This window comes from Corvus kubaryi, unplaced genomic scaffold (assembly GCF_017639235.1).
Source record: "Corvus kubaryi isolate FWS band 111438036 unplaced genomic scaffold, C.kubaryi_AGA036_p1.0 76, whole genome shotgun sequence".
In the NCBI taxonomy this organism is placed as follows: Eukaryota; Metazoa; Chordata; class Aves; order Passeriformes; family Corvidae; genus Corvus; species Corvus kubaryi.
In genome coordinates this window covers 9,271,493-9,277,983 of record NW_024582063.1, presented here as the reverse complement: position 1 = coordinate 9,277,983, position 6,491 = coordinate 9,271,493, and positions in this window count along the sequence as shown.

Genomic DNA, 6,491 nt, shown 5'->3' with positions numbered 1-6,491 from the left:
GGCTGGCGGCGGCTCATGGACCCGGAGGTGGCTGGCCCGGCCGCGGCAGCGCTGCTCGCCCTGCGGCTCCCTGCGGAGGGAGAGACGGGGGCGGGCGGCGTGAGCGCGGGGGAGGCGGGAGCGCCGGGCCGGGCGGGCAGGCGCAGACCGCGGGTTCACCTCGGTTCTCCCGCGCCCGGGCCTGGCACGCTTTGCTTTCCCTTCCCTTCCCCTCTCTCACCCTTCCCCTCCCCGCCGGCTCGGCGCCCCGCGGGCGGGACCGCGCCGAACCCCGGCCCCGCAAGGGCAGGCGGTGTCGCGGGCGGGGGGAGGACCCTGCACCTGCCAGGGGCGGGGGTTCGTACCTCGGCACCGCCGCCGCCTGCGAGCCCCCGACGCGGGTTCATGCCGGGCGCTGGGGCCGCGCTCCCCGCCCCCGCCGCGTCCTCCGTGACCGCCCGGGAGCGGGGCTGGCGCTGCAGCGAGCGCCGCCCCCGCCGGGCAGCGCGCAGCCCCCGCACCCTCCCGCTCACACGCACACGCACCGGGACGGATCCCGGAGCGCAGCCGGCCCCGCCGCAGCGCATCCCGGGCCGGCCCGCGGGACGCCCGCGCTCCGCGGAGGGGGCACGGGCAGGGGCTGCCCCCAGGGCTTCTTCTCCCGTCCCGGAGCCCGGCGGGGCGAGACTGGGACGAACGGGGGAACGGCCTGAAGTTGTGTCAGGGGAGGTTTAAGCTGGATGTTAGGAAAAGGCTCTTCACCGAGAGGGTGGTTGGGCACTGGCACAGGCTGCCCAGGGCAGTGGTCACAGCACCAAACCTGGCAGAGCTCAAGAAATGTTTGGACAACGCTCTCAGGCACATGGTGTGATTCCTGGGGATGTCCCGTGCAGGGCCGGGAGTTGGATTCGATGACCCTTGTGGATCCCATTCTAACTGTGGTTCTGTGACCAAGGAGCAGCATGGCTCGGCCGCATGACACCCGCTCACCCTTGTTTTTTGGTTCCTTGGGCAGTCGGGGAAGGTAGAAGAGGATGCTGCCACAGGTTCCCTCAGCACTATCAGAAAGACCCTTTGGGCCCAGACAGCAACAGCGCATTTTGTCTTGTCCTTGTAGTCATAAGTCCCTTGTGCATGCTTTTTACAGATCAACTTCTCCAGTTTTCTTCTCTCTCATCCCTCCCCAGCAGCCACAAACATCATTATCTACCCCCGAAGTAACTCTGCAGTGGTCTCCAACCTAGAGAGACACCTGACCCCAGCAGAGAAGCAGCTGAGGGCAGAGACTTTACAGCCCCACTCAGAGACCCTGCACCTTTACAAAACCACTCCAGGGTGAGGATTTTTTGCCTCTTGTGTAACTGCATCATCGTTGTGGCAATACAGGACTGTTGCCTCTTGTCTGTTCACTGTGCAGATACAGGTCTGCTCCTGCCTTCTCTGTAACCCCTGAAGAGGCCATGGAGGAGCACTGCCAGACCTCCTTCAGCCCTCTCTGGCCTGAGCTTACTGAGGCGGCCTCAGCTTACTTCAACTGTTAAAATACTTACACTGAACAGAATGGCTTTTGCAAGTGATTTCAACTCTGCTTGTGTTCTTAAGGAAGAGCAGCAGCTGAAACCACCTTAACACGGAAACATGCTAGAGGGTCTTTTGTGCTGAGAAAAGAAAAAAAAAAGTTCAAATTGTAATGTGTGGACTGAAAAACATATTGTTTTCACATACTAACCATGCCATGTGTAAAACTAGTCTACCGTTTCCTAGACAATGAGGCTTCCGAGATGACTGTGCCATCAACAAAATTAAATCCCAACCTCCATTCCAGGAAGCAAACAAAGTTGTTACTGCAGATAAATTTAATTTGAGAACTTTAAAAAGCAAACAACTGAATAGTACCATCGTATTCTATTTGAACAAAACAAAACAAAACTAAACTGCTGACCTTTTTGACAAAAAGGCCACATCTTGCCTAAGTGCTTCCAAGTCCGGGCGTTTTGTGTCCATGTTATTTTTATATCTAGGTTAAATCTGACAGTTGTGCTCAGTAATCATTATGCAGTCAGCTTGAGCTGTTCTGAAGTGTTACCAGCATCAGTAGAACTTGAGTTTTATGTTGGTTTTGGGTTTTTTTTCAATATATTTCATACAAACAACTCTGGGTATACTCTTGAAGTTATTCTCAGCAAAATTTTGCTCCAGAATCCTCAGGTAGAAAAAGAACCATTTTTAGACCATAATTAAGGATATATTTAAATTTTTTACATACAACAGCAAAATGAAGCTTAGTTTATGTATAATTCCAAGATTAAAAATATTCATTATAATTATAATAAATTTTTAGAAAATTTTATGTATCTTAATTTTATTCACACTGCACAGTTTGGAATACTATTCTGAAATCTGATGCATCCAATGAGAGACTGCAGAAATTATGTTAGACAAGTAATGAATTAGGCAATTTATCCTGCAGACAGGAATTACACATGGGGAAGCAGCTGTACAAAGCATTCATTCTTTGTCAGTGACTGCCTTAGAGCTTAGGAAGCTGTGGTTTAGCATTCTGCTGAATGAGCTCGTAGCAAAGACCCACCCCTATTCCTCATTTCCTGGCCTTCCCATGGACATCCCAGGTCCTAGGAAGCATGCACAATGAAATAACCTCACTGCTCTTGGGAAGCCAGCTGTGTCACCCAGCCTGAGCCTCTGAAGAATCCTTTCTGGTACAAAGTTACATGTACGTGTGTGCTGTTGCTGCAAACACAAAGAAGGAAACAACTAAAAGCAGCAATTTTTTATTAGGTCAGTAACTCTGAAGCCCAGAAGTATCACAAGTGATTTTTTGTTTTGGTTTTAAAAAAATAAATTCCAATTTCTGGAAGAAATTCCTCAGTCTCTGAGCTTCATGAGCTTTCATTATACATAGTTTGCCCTTTTTTTTCCATATATGGTAGTAAAATGACAAAGTGTTAATATAAACAGCTCTCACTTTATGGCCTTTTTAATAATTTCTCTAAAGTCTACATGTTTTTTGACTGAATACCTCCCTATAACTTTCTCTTTTCACCCTCACAGAAATACTGACAGGGATGTAAAATACATTTTAATGTGCTTATTAACTGGTAGATAGAGATATGAACATTGGTAAAATTAGGTGATTAACTGATGTCAACGATTACTAGAGCAGATAAGTAAATATTGGAGTCGTCTCCCACTTACCTTCATAAAAATCTACAGACCAAAAACACAGGTTAATTCCTGCCAGTAAGAAAGCAAAACATGTTAGAGGTGTGAATGTGTCATAGTAACAAACAAACATCTGTTCTATTTGGCTACTTTAACAAGTAATCCTAAACAATACCCAGGTTACTGCATAGGCTGGAAGATGTTAAATCCACACAGGCTGCATCTGAACACTGGATCTGGTTGCAAGATTCCAGTCAGGTGTCAGTCATAAACTCCTTGAAAGCCTTTTGAAGAAGGTAACGTTTTCCGTGTCTGGGTACACTTCCAGAAGTGATTAAGCCACTGTCATTGTCATACTCTGCCCTTCAGTGGCACATCTTTGCATTCCAACTTTGCTGTAGCATTAGAGCTGCCTGCGAGCGTAGCTGCGAGGGGGAAATGCAGCGCAGACATTCAAGCAGTCCACGAGTCACAGCCATAATGGAATCCAGGCTTGGAGCTGTAAACACCAGCTAGCTGAAAGATTGGTTTCTGGAGTTAGGAAACAGCAAGTTTTGGAATGCTTTTGAACCTCTGTCTTGGTCAAAGATTGGCAAATAAAAAGCCGCTCATTTGTCACGACCAGATTCAGTCAGCCCTCCCTGCTTGCTTTCACTGTAGCAAACTGAATCTGCAGATGCCATATGGTTGGAGAAAAAAGGGTTAGGAGGATGCACTCGTATGCTGATGACTGTAAAAACAAAATGGCCTTTGCAAATCATAATCTGTCATACAGAGAGCAAGGACAAGAAAATAGCCTGAGAAATCTCAGAAATTCTACAGAACAGAAAACAACTACTGCTTCCAGCCTCTCTGAAAAAACAACTGGTGACTTGGGGAATTAAATAAAATTTTATTAAAAAAAAATCATGATAGGAAACATGAAAGTACACTAAATTGCCATGAGGAACTACAGAGATGGGAACAGGCAGAACACAGACTGCTGGAAGATGCATAATATGAAATAGGGAATATACTCAGGGGAGCATAAATACAGAAAGCATCTCAAGTGAATTAAGTAGTTAGCATTGGATTTGGAAAAGTCACAGTGTAAAGAAGCATCAAGAACCTAACTATGTTTTCTATAATCTGCAATAAAGAAAGGGGAGAAAAAGATAAAGCCAAAACAAAGCAAAAAAAGGGAGGACGTTTTAGGATCTGGAAATAAATTAATTACATTTAACCTTTAATTCTGAGCTGCTTTACAGTGTCAAATACTCCAGTGTGAAGGATTTTTGCATTACTGTCTTCAGAACATTTGACATTTTCATTACAACAGTTAAACCTTCCAAAATACTCTGTAACAGTAGCTTCTACTGCAACCTCTGTAAGAGAGGCAAAATCACCTCCATTCTCCAAGTAAATTCTTAAATTTACAGGGCAGTATCAGTTACGCCATCTCCACCAGCTGCCCCTCAGGCGGAACCATACTTGCCGAAGTCCCTTGATCTTCAGTGGCAAGCTGATCTCAGATTCTTTCCTGTTGTCATCCAACAGTAGACATGCTTTTTAAGAGATCTATTTTCAGTAATCTTTCAGACACACAAGTTCATTTTGAAGGCTTGCATTCATTTATCACACACAAAATGTAAAACCCAGGTCACTTTCCTTTTGCCATTTCTCTCCAGGAAGTAAAACTTATCAGACTATTTGACCTTTTAGTCAAAGATGCTTTTGTTTGCACTTTAATTCTTTTAAGGGCACTTCAGGGTAACATGAAGCAGAAGTTAAAAAGGAAGTAAATTGTGGCATTGACTTTAACACTTGTCACATTCCTGAATTTATATAAAAAGGCTTTAACTGAGCTGACACTGAATCTCAGCCCCCTGACAAGCTTCCTTCCCTTGCTTGCACCTCCAGATCCTTTCACCAAGATCAGCCAGCTGCAGACAAGTCAGCCTTGCCAGCTCCCTTGGCTCTAGCATACAGAGTTGTCATTTTTGCTCATTTTCTCTAATATTTAAACCCTTGAATGAAAGGCTTTTTTACATTAAAAAAATTATAGGCCTCAGATAAAATCTCACAAGTGTGACCAAAGATTGCAGGCTTACAATAAATGCACACTTTTCTTCTCCCTTCTACTAGCTTGAGTTGACATCAGATCTTAGACAGTGCTTGTTTAACAAGACTGCAGGATGCCAGGTTAAGGCCTTGAGTTGCTTTAGGGACATTTTTCTATTACTAGTGTAAGAGAGACTAAACAAAATGTATTTTTTCCCGAGTGAATAAAAAATAGCATTGAAGTAGCAGCATTTGACCTGAAATGGGTTTTGGTTCTTGCTGTTTGTTTTATTTTTTTTAACCAGGAATCATTAAATATGATGCAAGTTGAATTGTTACATGGCTCTTTAAGTTAATATTTCATTCCAAAATTTTTGTAAGCCTAAATGAGATCAAGTAAACATTTTATAACCAGGCATTATTGCATTTGTAATTTTACCCAAGGGGATTTTATACAGTTAGACACAGACAGAAGAAGAAACTCTGGCTCCAGTGAGGCAACTCCAGTGCAATGCTTGAAGTTCTGTCCTACACAAAGTAAAAAATAAAGTTTGACAAACAGCTTCTGGGGTGTCCTCAGAGTAAACCAAGGCATAACTAGAGAGGCTGTGTGACGTGGAAGACACAGCCACACAATATCAGTGTACAAAAATATCAGTGTATCAAAAATACTGGGGAAGAGGGAAGACAGCTCATGTCTGATGCTGGGGCTGGCTGTGCTCCCATCACTCCATCTACTAAGTCCTGCATCAAACTGGGTCTTTATACAGTGAGATTGTCAAGAACATGTGTACTGCATCCTCCCGGCTCTGCATTTCAGATGGAGCTCATCTGCTGGATTGCTGCTGCTCAATTTAATTGGCCAGCATAATTGGGCATTCTCTGTGGCAATGTATTTTTGTCCCATTTAATACCTAACTCTTATTTATCACATGCTTTCCAATTGTTTGCTGAGTCCAAGGTGGTGTCAAAATAGATTTACTGGGTATGGAAACATAAAAAGTGATCATTTCTAAACTTTTTCAGGTGGAGATCATGTTCTAATATTTAGCAGCACTCTGTTCTTTAGGATTTGTCAGGGGTTTGTTTTTAACTATTTTTGGATGCATTTACTTCCTTTGTGGCACACGAGCAGTGTGAAAACCAGCATCTGTACTACTTCCACCACAAACAATCTAAACACACTCTAAGTGTAAGCTACAGAGGGGAACAAAACCATATGATGCTTCAGTGAAGGCTATCTTGATCTCCCAAGGGAATTTGGGTACATTAATATCTGAATGTACTTC